Source organism: Ranitomeya variabilis, chromosome 5 (genome assembly GCF_051348905.1).
Source record: "Ranitomeya variabilis isolate aRanVar5 chromosome 5, aRanVar5.hap1, whole genome shotgun sequence".
NCBI lineage: Eukaryota > Metazoa > Chordata > Amphibia > Anura > Dendrobatidae > Ranitomeya > Ranitomeya variabilis.
The window spans coordinates 334,146,311-334,170,523 of record NC_135236.1 but is presented as its reverse complement, the minus strand read 5'-3'; the positions used below and the strand labels follow the sequence as shown (position 1 = coordinate 334,170,523).

Here is a 24,213-nt window from a genome sequence, read left to right as displayed (position 1 = left end):
GTGTATATATATATATATATATACATACAGATGCATCTCACAAAATTGGAATATTATCAGAAAGTTAATTTATTTCAGTTCTTCAATACAAAAAGTGAAACTCATATATTATATAGAGTCATTACAAATAGAGTAATGTATTTCAAGTGTTTATTTCTGTTAATGTTGATGATTATGGCTTACAGCCAATGAAAACCCAAAAGTTATTATCTCAGTAAATTAGAATACTTTCTAACACCAGCTTGAAAAAATGATTTTAAGATCTGAAATGTTTGCCTACTGAAATGTATGTTCAGTAAATCTACTCAATTCTTGGTTGGGGTTCCTTTTGCATCAATTACTGCATCAATACGGTGTGGCATGGAGGTTATCAGCCTGTGGCACTGCTGAGGTGTTATGGAAGCCCAGGTTGTTTGATAGCAGCCTTCAGCTCATCTGCGTTGTTGGGTCTGGTGTCTCTCATCTTCCTCTTGACAATACCCCATAGATTCTCTAATGGGTTAAGGTCAGGCGAGTTTGCTGGCCAATCAAGCACAGTAATACTGTTGTTTTTAAACTAGGTATTGGTACTTTTGGTAATGTGGACAGGTGCCAAGTCCTGCTGGAGAATTAAATTTCCATCTCCAAAAAGCTTGTCAGAAGAGGGAATCATAAAGTGCTCTAAAATTTCCTGTTAGTCGGTTGCGCTGACTTTGGTCTTGAAAAGCACAGTGTACCTACACCAGCAGATGACATAGTTCCCCAAACTATCACCGATAGTGGCAACTTCACACTAGACCTCAAGCAGCTTGGATTGTCTGTCTCTCCACTCTTCCTCCAGGCCCTGGGACCTTGATATTCAAGGTCTAGTGTGAAGTATCCACAATCAGTGATGGTTTTGGGAGCCATGTCATCTGCTGGTGTAGGTCCACTGTGTTTTACCAAGACCAAAGTCAGCGCAGCAGTCTACCAGGAAATTTTAGAGCACTTAATGGTTCCCCCTGCCGACAAGCTTTTTGGAGATGGAAATTTAATTCTCCAAATTAACTTTTTGATGATATTCTAATTTTGTGAGAAGCACCTGTGTATATATAAATTCACACATATTATTACTCTATACCACAGTGGACTGGAATGGAGACCAAAATTCCATCTAGATCACGATTAGACAACATGAGTAAGCAAGAAAGACACTGTCTCACCAGACTCAAAAATTTACAAATTGGTCTTCACCATAGTGGAGTTTGTAGTGTGACTGTTTAAGGTTGTGGACATTTGATGATATTCTAATTTTGTGAGATGCACCTGTATATACAATGAAGGAAATAATTATTTGATAACTTGCTGTTTTTGTAAGTTTGCCCATTGACAAACACGTGAACAGTCTATAATATTGAGGGTAGGTTAATTTTAACATTGAGAGATAGAATGTCAAAAATAGAATCCAGAAAATCGCATTTTACAAATTATATAAATCTATTTGTATTTTACAATGAGAAATAAGTATTTGATTCCTCTGGCAAACAAGACTTAATACTTGGTGTCAAAACCCTTGTTGGCAAGCACAGCAGTCAGATGTTTTTTGTAGATGATGATGAGGTTTGCGCACGTCAGGAGGAATTTTAGTCCACTTCTCTTTGCAGATCATCTCTAAATAATTAGTATTTTGAGGCTGTCGCTTTGCAACTCGGAGCTTCAACTCCCTCCCTAAGTTTTCTATGGGATTAAGGTCTGGAGACTGGCTAGGCCACTCCATGACCTTAATGTTCTTCTTTTTGAGCCACTCCTTTGTTGCCTTGGCTGTATGTTTTGGGTCATTGTCTTGCTGGAAGACCCAGCCACGACCCATTTTTAATGTTCTGGCGGAGGGAAGGAGGTTGACACTCAGGATTTTATAGTACATGGCTCCATCCATTCTCCCATTGATGCGTTGAAGTAGTCCTGTGCCCTTAGCAGATAAACACCCCAAAACATAATGTTTCCACTTCCATGCTTAATAAATAAAATAGATTGGTGTGCAATCAGTTTATACTGGCGAGGTGCTGGTATAACGGACTGTTAAAGTCCCTAGTATAAGTAGCTTAGGATATACCGCACACTCTAGTGATTATATGCATGACATTAAATTTATTGAAACAGCATCAGAGGGGAGCGAAACAAATGAAATAAGCGACCAGAAATGATATTTAAACAAATGAAATAAGCGACCAGAAATAATGTTTGACGTTAGGACTCTCCCGAGTCTTACTCATAAAGTTGCTTATGACAGATCTAATATGGGGAGCGAAGGTTCCACAGGGAATATAGAGATTGCTGCTTCATGGAGAGTATAATGTTTGAAAAGTTTGAGTATTCAAATGAGTAGGGACCTGTGCAGCCATGTGCTTGTAAGCTGTGCTCCCGCGCCCTGCTGTTGGAGGCATGCGTCTCCAACGCTTTCAACAGCCTCCACACCTCCATCAACAGGGAGCGGGAGCGCCGCTTACAAGCACATATCCTAAGCTACTTCCACTTCCATGCTTGACAGTGGGGACAGTGTTCTTTGGGTCATAGGCAGCATTTCTCTTCCTACAAACACGGCGAGTTGATTAATGCCAGATACCTCAATTTTTGTCTCATCGGACCACAGCACCTTTTTTGACATGTAAGACAGCTGTCTTTAATGCAGGTAACGAGTTGATTAGAGGCGTCTAACTGGTCTGTAGGAGCCAGAACTCTTAATGGTTGGTAGGGAATCAAATACTTATTTGTCACTTCAATATGCAAATAAATTTATATAATTTATACAATGTGATTTTCTGAACTTTGTTTTTGATATTCTATCTCTCAATGTTAAAATTAACCTACTCTCAATATTATAGACTGTTCATGTCTTTTTCAGTGGGCAAACTTACAAAATCAGCAAGAGATCAAATAATTATTTCCCCCACTGTAAATAAAAATGTAAATAAAAATGTTATCACAGAAAACATAATTAAGTCCTGCAAAAAACAAGCCTCCATACTGCTCGACTAGCAGAGAAATAAAAAAGGTATAGCTCTCATAATAAAGTGAGGCAAAAATAATTATTATTTCTATGAAATAACTTTTATTGTGTATAAGCGCCAAAGCGTAAAAAAATATATAAATGTGGCAATGCTGTAATCCTACTCACCTGAAGATAAAGCTGCCTTGTCAATTTTATCAGAAGTGGAACAGCATAAAAAAAAAAAAAAATTCTTGAATTTGTAGTTTTTGTTCATTCTGCCTCACAAAAATCGGAATACGAAGTGATAAAAAAAGTCAAGTGCCCGAAAATTGTATTAATAAAAAAATCAACTCGTCTCTAAAAAAAAAGCTGTCACATGACAAAATATGGAGATGCACAAACTAGTTTTTGCAAAAAAAAAGTGTTTTTTAGTGTGTGACAGCAGCCAAACAGAAAATCCCAATATATACAGTAGGTACGGAAAGTATTCTGACTCCTTTAAATTTTTCACTCTTTGTTTCATTGCAGCCATTTGGTAAATTCAAAAAAGTTAATTTTTTTCTCATTAATATATGCTTTGCACCCCATCTTGACTGAAAAAAAACAGAAATGTAGTAATTTTTGCAAATGTGTTAAAAAAAGAAAAAGTGAAATATCACATGGTCATAAGTATTCAGACCCTTTGCTCAATATTGAGTAGAAGCACCCTTTTGAGCTAGCACAGCCATGAGTCTTTTTGGGAATAATGCAACACCTGGATTTGGGGATCCTCTGCAATTCTTCCTTGCAGATCCTCTCCAGGTCCATCAGGTTGGATGGTAAATGTTAGTGGACAGCCATTTTCAGGTCTCTCCAGAGATGTTCAATTGGGTTTAGGTCAGGGCTCTTGCTGGGCCAGTCAAGAATGGTCACAGAGTTGTTCAGAAGCCACTTCTTTGTTATTTTAGCTGTGTGCTTGGGGTCATTGTCTTGTTGGAAGGTGAACATTCAGCCAAGTCTGAGGTCCAGAGCACTCTGGAAGAGGTTATCATCCAGGATATGTACTTGGCCGCATTCATGTTTCCTTCATTGACAACCAGTCGTCCTGTCCCTGCAGCAGAAAAACACCCCCATAAGCGTGATGCTGCCACCACCATGTTTCACTTTTGGGATTGTATTGTGAAGGTGATGAGCAGTGCCTGGTTTTCTCCACACAATTATCACCAAAAAGGTCTATCTTTGTCTCATCAGACCAGAGAATCTTATTTCTTATAGTCTGGAAGTTCTTCATATTTTTTTTTTAGCAAATTCTATGCGGGCTTTCATATGTCTTGCACTGAGGAGAGACCTTTCTGCCATAAAAGCCTGACTGGTGGAGGGTTGCAGTGATGTTTGACTTTGTGCAACTTTCTCCCATCTCCCTACTGCATCTCTGGAGCTCAGCCACAATGATCTTGGGGTTCTTCTTTACCTCTTTCACCAAGGCTCTTCTCCACGTTTGCTCAGTTTGGAAGGATGGCCAGGTCTAGGAAGACTTCTGGTGGTCCCAAACTTCTTCCATTTAAGGATTATGGAGGCCACTGTGCTCTTAGGAACCTTGAGTACTGCAGAAATTCTGTTGTAACCTTGGCCAGATCTGTGCCTTGCCACAATTCTGTCTATGCGCTCCTTGGCCAGTTCCTTTGACCTCATGATTCTCATTTAGTCTGACATGCACTGTGAGCTGTGAGGTCCAATGAAGGAGTAGAACCATCTCAAGGACAATCACAAGGAAATGGACAGCATGAGACTTAAATATGAGTGTCTGAGCAAAGGGTCTGAATGCTTATGACCATGTGATATTTCAGTTTTCTTTTTTATTAAATTTGAAAAAAAAACAGAAATGTAGAAATTTTTGCAGTCAAGATGGGGTGCTGAGTGTACATTAATGTGAAAAAAGTGAACTTATTTGAATTTGTCAAATGGCTGCAATGAAGCAAAGTAAAAAATTTAAAGGGGTCTGAATACTTTCCATACCCACTGTAAACCTGATATCGCTGTAATTGCAACAAACTGAAGAACAAAGTCGCCTAATCACTTATACCGCATGAGGAACTTCGTAAAAAAATAAATAATACCAATTCTTCACCTCCTGTTGATTTGTTCATTCTGCCTTCCAAAGATCGTAGCAAGACTCAATGTACACTAATCCTGCGCTAAGAGCTTGCACCGGTGTTTCCGAATAAATCTCTGAAATATGTGATTCAGATGGAAACCCCCAGCTGAAGATTCCCTATAATGAGGCAAATTAAGGCCCTGTGGACTCTGTCTGGCCTGTGATTCGGCACTGTCCATCTTTTTAGGCATGCATAAAAACACAGTCAGCCTCTTCCACGTTACTGGTAGCACAAAGGTTCTGGAAAAGTTAAATGGCTCCTCACCCCCCCCCCCCCCAAAATAAATTCACCAAATTCTGTGCTCCCAAATCCAAATGCCCATCTCCCTTATGAGTCACACAGTGTGCCTAAACCATATTTAGCGTCCATTACTTTGGCATTTCTGTAGCGATGAGCGCCCACCTAATTTACGGGTGCATGTCTCCAGAAGCATTAGCTGGGCACAATGTACTGGTCACTACAACATACTATGCAGATTTCCTCTTCAGAGAAAAAGAGGACTTGAACTCTATAGCTGTTGTGAATTCTGCTTTTGGGCTCCCTCCGGTGGTTGTAGGTGGTAATGCTGTTGCCCCTGAGTTGCAGTCCTGGTCAGGTGTATCTGCTGATTGCAGTTCTGACTGGGGTATTTAGGCGTGCAGGATTCATTAGTCCTTGCCAGTTGTCAATTGTTGTTGGGAGGTGTTGGACCTCTGCTTGGTTCCTCCTGCCTTTCTGCCAAATCAGCAAAGATAAGTGTCTGTTTTTTTTTTTCCTGTGGCACACATGCTATGTGCTTCACAATTCAGTGCTATTCTTTGTGTTTTCTTGTCCAGCTTAGATTGTGTCAGTATTTTCTCAGTCTTGTTGGATTCTCTGGAGTGGCAGATATACATTCCATGTCTTTAGTTAGATTGTGGAACTTTTTGTATTATCTGCTGTGGATATTTTTGGAAGGGTTTTAATACTGACCGCCTAGTAATCTGTCCTATCCTTTCCTATTTAGCTAGAGTGGCCTCTTTTGCTAAATCCTGTTTTCTACCTGCGTGTGTCTATTCTTCTCCTACTCACAGTCATTATTCGTGGGGGCCTGCCTATCCTTTGGGGGTCTGCTCTGAGGCAAGGTAGCATTCCTATTTCCATCTCTAGGGGTATTTAGTCCTCCGGCTGTGTCGAGGTGTCTAGGGTCCGTTAGGCACACCCCACGGCTACTTCTAGTTGCGGTGTTAGTTCAGGATTTGCGGTCAGTACAGGTTCCACCGACTCCAGAGAAAGTTTCATGCGGCTCCAAGGTCACCAGATCATAACATATAGCGCCACCTATTGGAAGTAATGATCCTACAAGTCACAATCAATCCTCTAACAAAGTCTTGCAATATGAGTTAGGATAAGAGCCAAATCAGTATCTCAATTCGCAGACACGGTGTTTTGGGCTATTGGCCCACGTTAGTGCGAAGCATGAGAACTGATTTATCTAGGTGAGAGGCTCTGGACTGAGGTCTAAGAGGTAAGGTTTCTCCTTGTGGAGAGTGACATACCACAAGGAGATACCTTGCCTCTTAGACCTACAATTACTAGTCACTACAATGGCAGTTTGCAATTTTCACTCTGCAACATCCACTGCTGTTTGTTTCTGGAAAACATCCATGGAGTAAAACTTGTCACTACATCTGTACATAAATTCCCAATGGGGTGTAATTTCCAAAATGGGTCACTTGAGGGGGATTCTGCTCTTCTACAACTTAGGGGCTCTGTATATGGAGTCTGCAAACTATTATAGCAAAATCTGCGCTCCAGGAGGTAAATAACGCTCCGTGTCACCCGTGTCTCGCCATATGCCTAAGTAATACTGTACAGCTATAGATAGGGTATATCTACATTCAGCAGAAATTGTGGGACAACTTTTGATGCCATTTTTACTGATTTTCCAGTGTGAAATGTAAAATCTGGGGCTAAAACAAAATTTTGGTGGTAAAAATGTAATTATTTTTTTCTTCACTGCCCAATGGTATAAAATTCTGTGACCCACCTGTTGCGTCAATATGATCACTGCACCCCTATATGAATTCAGTGAAAGGTTTAGTTTATAAAATGGTGTATTTTATGGAGGTTTCTGCTTTTCTGGCACCACAGGGGCTCTGCCAATGTGACATGGCACCCTTAAACCAGTCCAGCAAAATCTTAACTTCCATATGGCGCTTCTTCCCTTCTGAGCTTTGCACTGTGCCTTAAAAGTAGTTTTTGACCACATATGGGGTATTGAGGTGCTCAGGAGAAATTAAACAACAACATTTGGGTTTCATTTTCTCCTGTTACCCTTGTGAAAATTAAAAACTTGGTGCTAAAATTAAATTTTGTGGGAAAATTTGATTTTTCCATTTTGACATCTCTACGTTAAAAACTTCTGTGAAGCACCTGGCGGTTCAAAGGGCTCACCACACAACTATATACATGCCTCAATGGGTCTAGTTTCCATATTGGGGTCACATGTGGGGAGTTTCCACTGTTTAGGCACATCAGGGGCTCTCCAAACGCAACATGACATCTGCAGACTATTCTATCAAAATCTGCATTCCAAAACGTCAAACCTTACTTTCTGAGCACTACCGTGCACCCAAGCAGTAGTTTTTCACCACATATGGGGTATCTGTGTACTTAGGAAATATTGCACAACAAATTTGGGGGTTCGTTTTCTCCTGTTACCTTGCAAAAATAAAAAATTTGGCTCTAAAAGAAAATTTTTGTGGTAAAAATGAGATTTTTTTTATTTTTATGGCTCTATGTTATAAAATTCTGAAAAGCATTTGGGGTTCAAGGTACTCAGCACTCATCTAGATTAGTTCCCTGAGGGGTCTAGTTTCTAAAATGGTGTCAATTTTGGGGGATTTCCACTATTTAGGCACATCAGGGGCTCTCCAAACTCAACATGGTGTCCACTAATTATTCCAGCAAATTTTGCATTCAAAAAGTCAAATGCAGACAACCACCGGCCGCCCCATCAACCATATCAGCTAATTCTTTCTCCTCCATCAACGTGGCAAGTGTTCTCAGACACATGTCTCCATATACAGAACCTCCACTTGTTTACCTGCTACAGTCATGGTGAGTGGGAGCCCCACAGCTGTTACGGAAGTGGACATTCCTGCTGTCTTTGACCTATCTCAGACACCAAGCACATTGCAATGTCCTTATGCTTTTTGCCTCCTCCCCCGTCTAGGAAATGTAGTATGATCAGACCATGTCCCTGAATGTTGAGACACAGTGATTACACAGTACAGAGCAGGGGCACATTTATAAAATTATCTCAGCACAGGAATATTTTTTAAACACATCCAATTGTGGAATTTATTATTATTCTAAGATCTTCTAAGATATTCTAAGAAAATAAAAAATTGGGGACTAAATGATCATGTTTGTGGAAAAAATATGATTTTTTTTATTTTCACGCCTGGGCTTTATAAACTTCTGTGAAGCCCCTGTGGGTTCCAATTGCTCATCACACATCTAGATAAGTTCCTTAGGGGGTCTAGTTTCCAAAATGGGGTCAGTTGTGGGGGGGGTTTCCACTGTTTAAGCATATCAGGGGCTCGTCAAACATGACATGGCGTCCGATCGCAATTGCAGCCAATTTTAGGTTGAAAAAATCAAACGGTGCTCCTTTCCTTCCAAGCCCTGCCTTGCACTCAAACAGTGCCCCCCCTCACGCATGGGGTATCAGAGTACTCAGGACAAATTGGACAAAAACTTTCGTGGTCTAATTTCTCCTGTTACCCTTGGGAAAATAAAAAAGATGTTGCTAAAAGATCATTTTCGTGAGTAAAAAGTTAAATTGTCATTTTTTTACTTCCACATTGCTTCTGCTCCTGTGAAGCACCTGAAGGGTTAATAAACTTCTTGAATGTGAATTTGATCAGCTTGAGGGGTGCAGTTTTTAGAATGGTGTCACTTTTTGGTATTTTCTGCCATATAGACAGCTAAATGTGACTTCAAATGTGAGGTGGTCCTTCAAAAAATGGTTTTGTAAATTTTGTTGTAAAAATGAGAAATCGCTGGTCAACTTTTAACTCTTATAACCTCCTAACAAAAAAAAAATTTGTTTCCAAAATTGTTCTGATGTAACGTAGACTTGTGGAAAATGTTATTTATTAACTATATTGTGTGACATTCTCTGTTTTAAGGGCACAAAAATTCAAAGTTTGAAAATTGCAAAATTTTCCAAATTTTTGCCAAATTTCCAGTTTTTTACACAAATAAACGCAAGTTATATCGAAGAAATTTTACCATTATCATGAAGTACAATATGTCACGAGTAGTGTTGAGCATTCCGATACCGCAAGTATCGGGTATCGGCCGATATTTGCTGTATCGGAATTCCGATACCGAGATCCGATACTTTTGTGATATCGGGAATCGGTATCGGGATCGATATTAATGTGTAAAATAAAGAATAAAAATAAAAAATATTGATATACTCACCTCTCCGATGCAGCCTGGACCTTACCGATGTAACCGGCAGCTTCCATTCCTAAGAATGAGCGCTTGAAAGACCTTAGATGACGTCGCGGCCTGTGATTGGTCGCGTGAGCGGTCACGTGACCGCCACGCGACCAATCATAAGCCGCGACGTCATCTAAGGTCTTTCAAGCGCTTGAAAGACCTTAGATGATGTCGCGGCTTGTGATTGGTCGCGTGGCGGTCACGTGACCGCTCACGCGACCAATCACAGGCCGCGACGTCATCTAAGGTCTTTCAAGCGCTCATTCTTAGGAATGGAAGTTGCCGGTTACATCGGTAAGGTCTAGGCTGCGTCGGAGAGGTGAGTATATCAATATTTTTTATTTTTATTCTTTATTTTACACATTAATATGGATCCCAGGGCCTGAAGGAGAGTTTCCTCTCCTTCAGACCCTGGGAACCATACAGGATACCTTCCGATACTTGGTGTCCCATTGACTTGTATTGGTATCGGGTATCGGTATCGGCGATATCCGATACTTTTCGGGTATCGGCCGATACTATCCGATACCGATACTTTCAAGTATCGGATGGTATCGCTCAACACTAGTCACGAGAAAACAATAGCAGAATCGTCAAGATCCATTGAAGCGTTCCAGAGTTATAACCTCATAAAGTGACAGTGGTCAGAACTGTAAAAATTGGCCCGGTCATTAACGTGGAATCCACCCTTGTGGGTTAAGGGGTTAAACTTTTTATATTTTTTTTAATTTTTTTATATTTTTTAAAACATGCTTTTTTTAGTTTTGCCATGCTTCAATAGCCTCCATGGGAGGCCAGAAGCTGGCACAAGTCGATCGGCTCTGCTGCATAGGAGCGATGAATAGATCGCTCCTATGTAGTAGATTTACTGCATTGCTATGAGCGTCGACCACTGGGTGAGGCTCATAGCAATCCAGCATCAACAAACATAGAGGTCTCAAGGAGACCTCTGGTTGTTATCCTGACGCATCGCTGACCCCCGATCACATGACAGGGGGTCGGCGATGTGCTCATTTCTGACCCGATGTCCGGACGAAGTAGTTAAATGCTGCTGTCAGCGTTTGACAGTGGCATTTAACTAGTTAATAGCGGCGGGTGAATCGCGATTCCACCTGCCACTATTGCGGGCACATGTCAGCTGTTCAAAACAGCTGACATGTCCCGGCTTTGATGCAGGCTCACCACCGGAGTCCACATCAAAGCAGGGGATCTGACCGTTGGTAAGGGGTTAACCCCCGGGCCATTTTTTTATTTAGTTTTTTGCTTCCCTTCTTCTCAGAGCCATAACTTTTAAATTTTTCTGTCAATATGGCCATGTAATGGCTTGTTTTTTGTGGGGTTGTATTTTTGAACTAATCCATTGATTTTACCATATAATGTACTGGAAAATAGGAAACAAATTCCAAGTGTGTTGAAATTTGAAAAAAAAGGTGCAATTCGACAAATATTTGTTTTTTTTTTATCATGTTCACTAAATGCTTTAATTGACCTGCCATTATGATTCCCCAAGTCATTACGAGTTCACAGATACCAAACATGTATAGTTTGTTTTTTATTTAAGTGGTGAAAAAAACCTCCAAAGTTTGCTAAAATAAATAAATAAATGGCGCCATTTTCCGAGACCTGTCTCCATTTTTTGGAACATGGTGCTGGATGAGGGCTTACTACTTGCGCGTCGAGCTTATGTTTTTACCAATACCATTTTGGGGTAGATACGATCTTTTGATCGCCTGTTATTGCATTTTATTGCAATGTCGTTGGCTACCAAAAAAATTGGCGTTTTAAATTTTGTCTCATTACGCCATTTACCGATTGGATTAATTATTTTTATATTTTGATATATTTATTTTGAATGGGCAGAAGGTGGGTGATTTTTTTTTCTATTTTTAAAAACATATTTTTACACAACTTGCTTCAATAGTCTCCTTAGGAGTCTTGAAGCTGCGATCTAATGATTACTTGTGCTACACATAGTAGGGCTTTAGCAGATTTGGTAATCTGCTATGAACGCTGGCCAAGGGGCTGCACTCATGCAGATTGGTAATGACAACCACGGGGTTCTCCTTCCGGCCCCCGGGTTATCATGCTACCTCTTTGGCGCCCTGCGATCAAGTGACAGGGCACTCGTGGGCAGAGCTAGTGACGTGCTTCCTGCGCAATCATGTTAAATCCTGCTCTCAGAGATTAACAGCAGCACTTAACGTGGATCGCAATTCAACCCAGGGCTGTTAGGGGCACATGTCAGCTGATAAAATCAGCTGTTATGTGTAAGAAAAAATGCAGGCTCAGTGCCAGAGCCCCATCAAATGGCCACCTTTTGCTTTGATGACTGCTTTGCACACTCTTGGCATTCTCTTGATGAGCTTGAAGAGGTAGTCACCGGGAATGGTCTTCCAACAATCTTGAAGGAGATCCCAGAGATGCTTAGCACTTGTTGGCCCTTTTGCCTTCACTCTGCGGTCCAGCTCACTCCAAACCATCTGGATTGGGATCAGGTCTGGTGACTGTGGAGGCCAGGTCATCTGGTGTAGCACCCCATCACTCTCCTTCTTGGTCAAATAGCCCTTACACAGCCTGGAGGTGTGTTTGGGGTCACTGTCCTGTTGAAAAATAAATGATGGTCCAACTAAACGCAAACTGGATGTAATAGAATCCCGCTGCAAGATGCTGTGGTAGCCATGCTGGTTCAGTATGCCTTCAGTTTTGAATAAATCCCCAACAGTGTCGCCAACAAAGCACCCCCACACCATCACACCTCCTCCTCCATGCTTCACAGTGGGAACCAGGCATGTAGAGTCCATCCGTTCACCTTTTCTGCATCGCACAAAAGACACGGTGGTTGGAATCAAAGATCTCAAATTTGGACTCGTCAGACCAAAGCCCATATTTCCACTGGTCTAATGTCCATTCCTTGTGTTCTTAAGCCCAAACAAGTCTCTTCTGCTTGTTGCCTGTCCTTAGGAGTGGTTTCCTAGCATCTATTTTACCATGAAGGCCTGCTGCACAAAGTCTCCTCTTAACAGTTGTTGTAGAGATGTGTCTGCTGCTAGAACTCTGTGTGGCATTGACCTGGTCTCTAATCTGAGCTGCTTTTAACCTGCGATTTCTGAGACTGGTGACTCGGATAAACTTATCCTCAGAAGCAGAGGTGACTCTTGGTCTTCCTTTCCTGGGGCGGTCCTCATGTGAGCCAGTTTCTTTGTAGCGCTTGATGGTTTTTACCACTGCACTTGGGGACACTTTCAAAGTTTTCCCAATTTTTCAGACTGACTGACCTTCATTTTTTAAAGTAATGATGGCCACTCATTTTTCTTTACTTAGCTGCTTTTTTCTTGCCATAATACAAATTCTAATAGTCTATTCAGTAGGACATCAGGTGTGTATGCACCAGACTTCCGCACAGCACAACTGATGGTCCCAACACCATTAATAAGGCAAGAAATCCCACTTATTAAACCTGACAGGGCACACCTGTGAAGTGAAAACCATTTCCGGTGACTACCTCTTGAATCTCATCAAGAGAATGCCAAGAGTGTGCAAAGCAGTCATCAAAGCAAAAGGTGGCTACTTTGAAGAACCTAGAATATAAGACATAATTTCAGCTGTTTCACACTTTTTTGTTAAGTATATAATTCCACATGTGTTAATTCATAGTTTTGATGCTTTCAGTGTGAATGTACAATTTTAATAGTCATGAAAATACAGAAAAATCTTTAAATGAGAAGGTGTGTCCAAACTTTTGGTCTGTACTGTATGTCATATGTCGTGAAAAGGTTAATGTTACCCATAATCTTTTCAGTTCAGTTGAAAAATAAACTGAAATCATTTTGAGGGGGGAAATAAAAATAACAAAGCTAAAAACAATCTTATAATTGGAGAAGTTGTAGTGTATAGAATTAGTCAATCACATTGAAGTTCTTGACAAATAGTAGTCCGTGCACAGCTGCCATCATTTAAAGTGACACATAAACACAAATTCGGACTTACATAACCATAGCCAATGAAGAGAACCAGATGGTGCAGTATAAAATCCATTTTTATTTAGCATACCAATAAAATTATGCATAGAAAAAATGAATAAAAAAGCAGAGTGCCCAGAAGGGGGAAGTGTTTACCATAAACAATATATTAAGGATGGAGGTATGGCTGTGCTCTACATGTAAGGAATAACAAATGCACAGTACTTAACCAAATCAAAATCAAAATGCCAGCTCATTTATTAGTCTGGATCAGGAGTAATTACAGTATGCCTTAATTTGTTACAGAAATAGTCTATGCTGAGGAAAATCCACTGCATGTAATACAATAATATAAACTTACATTTGTCTTACGTCATTCAATGGTGAGCCATGCAGCAGGGAGGAGGAGGAGCATATGTCCCAATGCATCAGGCACAGTATCTGCTAGGTGACATCCCAAGCCAAGAGAGACAGAGGGAGAGAGAGGGGGCTCTAGTCCTGCCTCTGTGTCTTATACCTGTGCTCAAACATAAGGCACTCCCACTGCGCTGACCTCACTGGGTGGTTGGGGAACTCCACTTTCTGAACAGTTATGAAATACTCTATTACCCATATCTCTTAGAGTGAACCTCGTAGAAGAAAGACAAAATTATAATTATGCTCAGCATGACATGGGGGTTCATTTAAGTACAAATATGAAGTGGATACATGACCTGCTTACGGAGAAATTCATTCCTTGGATTTTTTGGGGTTTGGATCCTAGAGATTTCACTGGGTTAATATCTCTATCACTAATTGGGGTCAAGGTATGCCCTACTATTAAGTTTTTAAATGAACAAAAGAGCACATTTCCACATCTGCCTTCAGCCAGCTTAGGGCCATAAACTACTCGGTGGGGGGCTGCTAGCACACTAGTATCACGTTGCTCAGAGTGTATAGGGAGAAGGAGCTGTGAGGGGGGTCAAAAAGCCCACAGTGTGTGTTTGTAAAGCCAAGGAATCTTCTAGAAGAATACTCAGAATATGGCAAATTTATATTATAATGACAGTGCACATTTAACCGCCATGTAAATCTCTAAAATATAATATTCAGATGGAACCTCTGGCAGAAGATTCCCTATAATGAGGCAGATGGAGGCACTGTGGACATTGTCTGACCTGTGATCCGATGATGTCTGTCTTTTTAGGATTGCATGAAAGTGACGGTGACCACAGTTTTGTGCACTTCTGAAAAGGACACCACTGAGCAGAGGCCATACGGATTCCAGAGTAACTCTGCTGCCTCATTATAGTGAATGGATCCATTGGGGATTTCATGTGAATCACGTCACTAAAAGATTTAGATGGAAACCCCAAAGTAAGTGGTCAGCGTAGAGCGCCGGTTAACTGTGATCCCAAACGTTATGTAAAATGTTCCCAATAAAAACTTCAACTCAATCCACAAAAAAGCATGCCATCACTCAGGTCTGTCATCTGTTAACGGAAATATGGGGGGCTTCCACGTTACCGGTAGTAAAAAGGCTCTGGAAAAGCAAAATATCTCTATAACCCTCCAAAAGATATTCATGAAATTCTGTACTCCCAAATCCAAATGCACCCCTCCCTTCTGAACTCCACAGTGTACCTAAAACACATATACTGTAGCTTCCACATGTTTGGCATTTCTGAGGCGATGAGAGCCCACCTAACTTACGGGTGCATGTCTTCAGAAGCATGGGCTGGGCATAACATATTGGTGACTGCAACGCACTGGTCGCTACAACGTACTGGTCACTACAACAGCAGTATGCAATTTTCACTTGGCAACATTCATTGCTCCTTTATTCTGGAAAATACCCATGGAGTCAAAATCGTCACTACCTCTAGAAGTGGGGTCACTTGAGGGGGAATTCTGCTCTTCTAGCAATTAGGGGCTCTGTATATGGAGTACTCAAACTGTTCTAGGAAAATATGCGCTCAAGGAGGCAAATAGCGTTCCATTCCTTCCGAGTCTCTCCTTATGGCTAAGTAGTACTGTACATCCAAATATGGGGTATTGCCACATTCAGTAGAAATTGTGGGACAAATTATGGTGCCATTTTTGCCCACTTCTTGTGTGAAAATTTAAAATCTGGGGCTAAAACAAAATTTTGGTGGTAAAAAAGTAGTTATTTCTTCTACACTGTCCAATGGTATAAAATTCTGTGACACACCCGTGGTGACAATATGATCATTGTACCCCTAGATAAATTCATTGAGAGGTGTAGTTTGTAAATTGGGCTCACTTGGGTTCTGCTGTTCTGGCACCTCATGGCACTTGCAAGCCATAATGGTAAAATCTGGCGCTCCCCCTCCTTGTCTTCTAAGCTTTGCTCTCTGCCTGAAAAATATTTCCTGATTACATGTAGTGTATTGGAGTACTCAGGAAAAAAATGGACCTCAGCTTGTTGTAAAAAAAATTCTATTAGCCCTTAGAAAAATTTAAAACTTGGGGCTAAAACAACATTTTAGTGGTAAAAATGTAATTTATTCTTTCTTTACTGCTCAATGATATAAAATTCTGTGGGGTACATATGGTGTCAATATGATCACTGCACCCCTATATGAATTAATTGGGGAGTGTAGTTTCTAAAATTAGTTCACATATAGGGGGTTTCTATTCTGGCACCTCAGGGGCTCTGCCAATGTGACATGGCACCCTCTAACCATTACAGCAAAATCTGAACTCCAATATGGCGCCTCTTCCCTTCTGAGCTTTGCATTGTGCCTCAAAAGTAGTATTCCCCCTTCATCGGCGTACTCAGGAGAAATTGCACAACAAATTTTATGGTGCAATTTCTCCTGTTACCCTTATGAACATGCAAAATTTGAGGCTACCATAACATTTTTGTTTGGAAAATTTTAATTTATTATTTTCACGGCTCAACTTTATAAACTTCTGTGAAGCATCTTGGGGTTCAAGGTGCTCACCACACATCAAACTAAATTTATTGAGGGGTCTAGTTTCCAAAATGGGGTCATTTGTTGGGGATTTCCACTGTTTAGGCACATCAGGGGCTCTCCAAATGGGACATGACATCTGCTAATGATTCCAGGAAATTTTACATTCACAAAGTCAAATGATGCTCCTTCCCTTCTGAGCCCTGCCGTGCACCTAAACAGTAGTTTTCTCTTTCATATGGGGTATCGGCATGCTCAGGAGAAATTACACAACAAATTTGGGGGTCCATTTTTTCCTGTTACTCTTGTCAAAACAAAAAAATTTCTATCTGAAATACTGTTTTTGTGAAAAAAAGTTAACATATATGCTCATGTATAAGCTGGCATTTTCAGCACATTTTTTGTGCTGAAAACACCCCCCTCGGCTTATACACGAGTCACAGTCATAGAAATATGGCGGGGGAGGGGGAGCAGCAGCAGGAGCCGGCGGCTGTGACATCATACCCTCCATCGTTGCATCTCCATGCCTGCATCTCCGTTGTCCGGCGCCGGCAGCTCTCCTCTCCTCTGCTCAACGGTCACGTGGTACCGCTCATTAAGGTAATGAATATGTACACGTCTCCACTCCCATAGGCATGGAGCGCATATTCATTCATGACCACTGAGCAGAGGAGAAGAGAGCTGCCGGCCCCGGGACATCAGAGATGCAGGGATGTGCAGGACTGTGGTAGGAGGGTGAGTATGATTGGGAGGACAGGGGAATATGCGGAGCCATGCATAGAAGGGGGAGGACGCTGAGCCATGCATAGAAGGGGGAGGACAGGGAGGACACTGAGCCATGCATAGAAGGGGAGGATGCTGAGCCATGCATAGAAGGGGGAGGACGCCAGGCGATGCATAGAAGGGGAGGACAGGGAGAACGCTGAGCCATGCATAGAAGTGGGAGGATACCGAGCCTTGCATACAAGGGGGAGGACGGGGAGGATGCTGAGCCATGCATAGAAGGGGGACGCTGAGCCATGCATAGAAGGGAGAGTACAGGGAGGACACTGAGCCATGCATAGAAGGAGGAGGACGGGGGAGGATGCCCAGCCATGCATACAACTAGGAGACCGGGGGAGCCACACATAGCAGGACAGGGATTAGGGGACAATGCATACCCGGCTTATACTCAAGTCAATAAGCTTACCAGTTTTCCGTGGCAAAATTAGGTGCCTCGGCTTATACTCGGTTCGGCTTGTACTCGAGTATATACAGTAAATGTTCATTTTTTTCCCACATTCTAAAAATTCTTGTGAAACACGTGAAGGGTTTATAAACTTCTTGAATGTGGTTCTTAACATCTTGAGGGGTGCAGTTTTAGAATGGTGTCAATTTTTCAGTATCTTCTATCACATAGACCCCTCAAAGAGACTTCAAATGTGATGTGGTCCCTAGAAAAAAAAGGTTTTGTAAATTTTCTTGGAAAAATTAGAAATCACTGGTCAACTTTTAACCCTTATAACTTCCTAACAAAAAAAAAATGTTTCCAAAATTGTGCTGATATAAAGTAGACATGTCGGCAATGTTACTTATTAACTGGTTTGTGTGACATATCTCTGTGATTTAAGGACATAAAAATTCAAATATGGAAAATTGCAAAATTGCAAAATTTTTGCCAGATTTCCATTTTCTTCCACAAATAAACGCAAGTCATACCGAGTAATTTTTACCACTATAATGAAGTACAATATGTCACGAAAAAACATTCTCAGAATTACTGGGATCTGTTGAAGTGTTTCTGAGTTATTACCTCATAAAATGACAGTTGTCAGAATTGTAAAAATTGGCCCGGTCATTGACATGCAAACCACCTTCAGGGGTAAAGCGGTTAAAGTCATTTCCATAAAAAAAAAATCTGAAAATAAATACAAAAAAACACAAATGGTATTGAATTACTCCTCGTCTGCCTCTTCCACCTATACTGCCATATCAATTTCCTCCTCAACTTGGAACTGCACCTCCTGGTTCTAGAATGCTAATTTTAGTTTTGTTAATTTTATATTGTTTTAAGTCAGTTACATGAAAAAAATAAAAAATGCAACAAAAAACCCAAAACCCACGCAAAAACATTGTTGAATTACTCCTCCTTGCCGCTTCCAACTCCACCGCCATGTCCACCTCCTCCAGTTGGATTTCCACCTACTGGTTCTGGATTGTTATTTTTAATTCAGTTAATTCTATATTTTTAAGTCAGTTCCCCAAACAACCCTAAAAAAGAATAAAAAAACCACAAAAAACTGGGTTGGATTCCTCCTCCCCTACCTCTTCCACCTACATGGCCATGTCCACCTCTACCTCTTCCTCCTACTCCACCTCCACTTGGACCTCTTCCTCCTGTTTTAAGATTATTATTTTTTATTTCTGCTTAGCGTAGGTACAGGATGCAGCTGTAATGATGGGCAGTATTAGGTTTTGAGTGTGCTCAGTTTTCCAAAGAGGCTCTTTATGTATGCTCTGCACCTGTGTCTGTGTTTGTACTGTGCATACCGAAAGTTTTTTTCTAATCGGCAACCATGTCTGTGTGAGTCATGTGCGTCAAAACAAATTTTTCTACACTTATGCACCCGTGTCTCTGATAGTACTGTACATAAAAACTAATTTTTCTACTCTTCTGCACCCATGTCTCTGGTAGTACAACAAAATTTTCTACTCTTATGCACCCATGTCTCTCATAATACTGTGCGTAAAAAGATTTTTGTCTACTCTCATAAACCAATGTCTGTGATAGTACTGGGCGTAAAAACAAATTTTCTACTCTTATTGGCTTATATCTCTGATAGTACTGTGCGTAAAACCACATTTTTCTACTTTTATGCGCCCATATCTGTGATCTAGAACTGTGCATAAAAGCAAACTTTTCTAATCTGCAGCTGTGTTTGTGAGAGTACTTTGCCTAAAAACCATTTAAAAACATGAGGACAGCATCTAAAAAAGGACTTGAACTTGGCCATACAGTTTTTGCTTTTTGCTAACTTATTGTGTTTCTTGTTGTCTCCCATTGGTAACATCTGTTGGAAAAGACTGTATTCATTCTGGTCACATATACACTACCGTTCAAAAGTTTAGGGTCACTTAGAAATTTCGTTTTTTTAAAGAAAAGCACAGTTTTTTCCAATGAAGCCAACATTAAATTATTCAGAAATACACTCTATACATTGTTAATGTGGTAATTGACTATTCTAGCTGCAAACATCTGTTTTGTAATGCAATATCTTCATAGGTGTATAGAGGCCTATTTCCAAAAACCATCACTCCAGTGTTCTTATGGCACTTTGTGTTTGCTAACTGTGTAAGAAGGCTAATGGATGGTTAGAATACTCTTGAAAACCCTTGTGCAAGTATGTTAGTGTAGCGCCCCCACTGCCGCAGGGCCGAGGGGTACCCGGTACCGGGCCTCTGAGTCTCTGCTCTGGGGTTGTCACGGTGGCTAGGCCCCGGTCCGTGACCCTGCCGAGGGGCGCACAGTAAAATGGAAGAGATCGGTGTAATTGGATGATGATGATAGTGGTGCGGTGCAGTAAATAACGAGGACACCAAGTTGCAGTCTCTTTACCTCTTTACTGGAGATCTCTGGGTCCTCAGTCCGGAATCCGGATAACCAGGCTGCGCAAGTCCGGCCGGTCCAATGGCACCTCCAGAGTTCTCTTAGCAGGTGGAAATCTGTGCCTTCCTTCTAGCGCTATGTGTTGCGGTCCTTCCCTGCTGTGCTTACGGAAAGTCCCCACCACTGTTGTGTCTGTTTCTTAAGTTCCCTCACAACTCGATTAGATGATGTTCTGCTAATCTTCCGTCCCTCCCTGATGTTGCGGTTGGGACGGCACCCGTTTGACGGGTAGGTTCGGAGCTCTTCCGGGACCCTAGAGTCGCCCCTCTCCACAAGTTGCCCCCCAAGACTGCATAGGTGATTTAAGTGAGACAGCCCGCCTTAGACTGACTGTCCTGCCGCTGTTTAGAGTATTGCTTGAAGCTGAATATTGTGATACTCCCTCGGCGTTCCGGCCACCGGTTGTGCGCCTCAGTAGGATGTTGCTTCGGTCTTACAGCACGACTCCTACTGGTGTTTGCCTTATTGCTTTGATCTCGTTTCTCACTCAGCACAATCTATCTCGCTTCTGATCCTTCCTTGGGCACCGCCGCTATGCTGAGCAGGCACGGTCCCGTTACGTTCGCTCAAGTTGCCAAGCCTCTGCCAGGATCCCACCCCTGACAGAGACCCTACTGTATCTTCCCCCACAACACCCTCTGCCACAAGGTGTTGCCTGGTTCCAACCCAGTCAGCTTTCTCATCTAACTTCCTGCCTGACCCCCAGTTTTACCAGTGTGTGAGGAGTGGCCTAATGAATAGAACCCTTAGCTCCCCCTGGAGGCCCGACTGTGAAATGTATTGGTGTCTGTGATACCTGATCAGATGAACTCCTTCAGTGCCATCAGACGTACCACAGCTCCCCTTAGTGGCGGAGCCACAGTACTGCAATGACCAGGGCTCTGGGGCGCTGCACTCCCCCCTGGTTAAACACAGTACTCCGGGACTGGGAAGAAAACAACAATACAAGTTAGCAAAAAGACATACAGTTTTGTTGAGTGCAATAACAATAAGTTTATTTAAACAGAGCTTCCCTTTATGGGAGGTGAGGACACTTGAATGTTACAAACATGGTTAAATATCATAGCAACATGCTATAAATAACTTTTCTTACCCAACCGGGTATTCTACTAGTACAAACTTTTGAACAATAACTTAACATCGCCTTTAAGGATGTACACTCTGAATCCGCTAAAGACCTTCTTATAATCACATTATAAGGCAATTTAACTTTTACATTCTCCTTCTTTAAATCTGCAGGACCGCCTGTCCTAACGGCACCAGACCTACTGCCTCTCCTTCCTTACAGGACCGCTCCTTTCAGCCCGAGCCTTCTGTCTTTTCAACTACTATACACAGTATAGAACACATCATCACGTTCAGTTTAAGAGCACTGAGCCATCTCTACATGACTCCTATGAGGACTCAGGGTTTACCTTCTGTCCTCGTTGTCTATCAACATTATCAAACATTTCCTATAGAACATTAAACCTTCTCATTATTTTTCTTACTGACATGTATGCTGGACACTACGTCTACCCCTACGGGCCCACTGCATCTTTCTTCTAGCTTTCACTTTCTTTCGGGGAACATCATCAGCATTTCTTTACAATTAACTAGTTGGATACATATAACCTTTTCATGCAAGCATTATCATCACTTTCTCTCGTTAAGACATTATTGCTATCTATCAGTCTCAAAGCAATACCATTCTTTAAGTGCAACACATGAACATCCCCTTTAAGAGGGGACCAAGTCTCTATGAGGTAGCATCTCTGCTCAAGCTACCAGTCCGTACTCAGCAAAGGTTCCAGTGTGGTATCTTCACAAAGAGTCCTTTTTGAAGTAAAACCAGTAGGGAGCACCTTTAATAAGGTGCAAACTATTTACAAAAAGTTTGTATCATGCACTGTTCATGATGGCGGCAGTTCTGGTAACTTGTGCAAAAGCTTAGAAAAATAAACAAAACAATAGGGGTCCCGGGTCAACGAAGGGATCCCTTTAAAAAGTTAACCCTGAACGGGTTTAGCAGCAAAACAGAAGAACAGTAACTATATACATACTCATGGTATCGAGGTTTATCCTACCAAGTCTGGGGACGGCTTCCGTGAGTACCGCCCTCCTCCTGCCACCACGTAAAGGGCATCAGCACCCTGGATAGGGGTCTGGGTACTCACGGTTCTCCTCGGAGTGATGGCCCGCATACACTTGGCACACAGGGAGATGGAAGCAATGGCCGCGGGTCCCGGTGAATCATCTGAGGATGGTGGTGTCACTTCCGGCTTGTATTTACGCACATGCAAGGCATACCACCCCTTGTCTCCCCAATGGCGGGTATACCGAACCCGGTCCCCTGGGTAGAGATCCCGGCCTGGGTGTCCCTCCATGAGGTGCGCCTCTACGTCCCGCCAGTTTACAAACACCTCCAAGGCAAGGCCGGACTCTTTAATGAAGCCCCAACCTCCCTGCAGTCGAAAGGTGCTGATCATGCCGCAGCGCTGCGGGCCCCAGTTCTCCTCAGCAGCCTGCCTGACCTGGGCTTTAGTTTGAAGGTCCTTTTCTCGCTCAGCCTGACGCCGGAGCTCCTTCTTGCGGGCCCACTCCTCTTCCTGCTGGCGCAGCTGCTGGCGGTATTCCCTTTGGCGGATGACCTCAATACTCTCCCCCTCCTCCTGGACATCCCCTGGAAACCCCATCAGATTGGTAGTGGCCGCGCGGGTCCATTTGAAGGTTACCCATTCTCCCTGAAGCTGCGTGGGCTGCTTGATGGGTCGCAGGGGGCTATCGGCTGTCTGCAGAGTTTCCCAGGGCCTCTCGCATTCGATGCGGCTACACACCCGCCCGGGTGGTCGTGGTGGGGGTGAGTCTACATCCACCAGCAGGGGCTCTTCAGTCGCCACGCCAGGGCCGGCACCATTACCTGCTTCTGAAGCATCTCCGGTGCCGGTCTCCTCTGTCGTCAGCTGCGGGATCGGTGCCTGGTGCTGGTGCGGCTCCTCGCCGGGGGTGGTTGCTCGCTGGCACAAACTCTGGAACTGTCGGCACAGCTCCTCTACCTCCGCCCCGAGGATCTCCTGATTCGCGCAGCCTGGTAAGAGCTCTTTCAGCTCCCATTGGTGGGGCCTGGTACGGGTCTTCTCTCCCTCTCCGGGGTGACTTCCGCGCTCCATGCTGCCAATCGGATTCTGCCTCGTGGCGTTCAGAGGTTTTCGCTCCTCCCCTTCCGGAGGGCGGCCCCTCTCTCCTCCACCGTCCCACACTAGGAGGCGGGCCCTTTTCCTTGATGGGCATATCTTCTGGACATAATAGTACCTGTGAGGGGCGGGCTCCATCTTCGCGCCACTCTTCCAGGCTACGCCCACGATGACACGCCCCATCCTTCCTGGGCGCCACATAGTACCGTAATGGCGGCGGTTTTGGCGGAGAATGTCGTAGCACAGTCTTTGCAGCATAATACAGTCCAAGCACAATAACTCACAGTTCCAAGGCACACATGACCTGATTCTTCAGGCTTAAGTAGATCCTGTTCGTGATGCCAAGTTGTAGCGCCCCCACTGCCGCAGGGCCGAGGGGTACCCGGTACCGGGCCTCTGAGTCTCTGCTCTGGGGTTGTCACGGTGGCTAGACCCCGGTCCGTGACCCTGCCGAGGGGCGCACAGTAAAATGGAAGAGATCGGTGTAATTGGATGATGATGATAGTGGTGCGGTGCAGTAAATAACAAGGACACCAAGTTGCAGTCTCTTTACCTCTTTACTGAAGATCTCTGGGTCCTCAGTCCGGAATCCGGATAACCAGGCTGCGCAAGTCCGGCCGGTCCAATGGCACCTCCAGAGTTCTCTTAGCAGGTGGAAATCTGTGCCTTCCTTCTAGCGCTATGTGTTGCGGTCCTTCCCTGCTGTGCTTACGGAAAGTCCCCACAACTGTTGTGTCTGTTTCTTAAGTTCCCTCACAACTCGATTAGATGATGTTCTGCTAATCCTCCGTCCCTCCCTGATGTTACGGTTGGGACGGCACCCGTTTGACGGGTAGGCTCGGAGCTCTTCCGGGACCCTAGAGTCGCCCCTCTCCACAAGTTGCCCCCCAAGACTGCATAGGTGATTCAAGTGAGACAGCCCACCTTAGACTGACTGTCCTGCCGCTGTTTAGAGTATT

The 24,213-nt window shown here is 43.0% G+C and overlaps 1 protein-coding gene across 4 annotated transcripts in view; it reads left to right on the top strand.

Annotated features, from left to right (window-relative positions):
- RELN (reelin) overlaps positions 1-24,213 on the top strand; it is a 1,394,857-nt gene that overhangs the window by 511,419 nt on the left and 859,225 nt on the right. The gene's annotated exons all lie outside the window — the stretch shown is intronic.